Here is a 282-nt window from a genome sequence, read left to right on the forward strand (position 1 = left end):
GTGTGACGTGAGCGTTGGACGCGAGCGTAGTAGCCCTATATGAGTGTTTAATTCATATAGGGGGTATGGGCACATATTTATACACCCGTCTGTCCACCTTAATGGCGTAGTGTAGCACCGCATTAAGGCGTGACGTGAGCGTTGGACGCGAGCGTAGTAGCCGTATATAGACCCATGAATTTATATAGGGAGTATGGACGTGTATAAATACATACATATATTATAGAGCCTGAGAGGCTCGACATTTATGAGATAAAAGTTTTATCGCTTGCAGCATGCATT

The sequence above is a fragment of the Fragaria vesca genome, linkage group LG1, assembly GCF_000184155.1.
Source record: "Fragaria vesca subsp. vesca linkage group LG1, FraVesHawaii_1.0, whole genome shotgun sequence".
In the NCBI taxonomy this organism is placed as follows: Eukaryota; Viridiplantae; Streptophyta; class Magnoliopsida; order Rosales; family Rosaceae; genus Fragaria; species Fragaria vesca.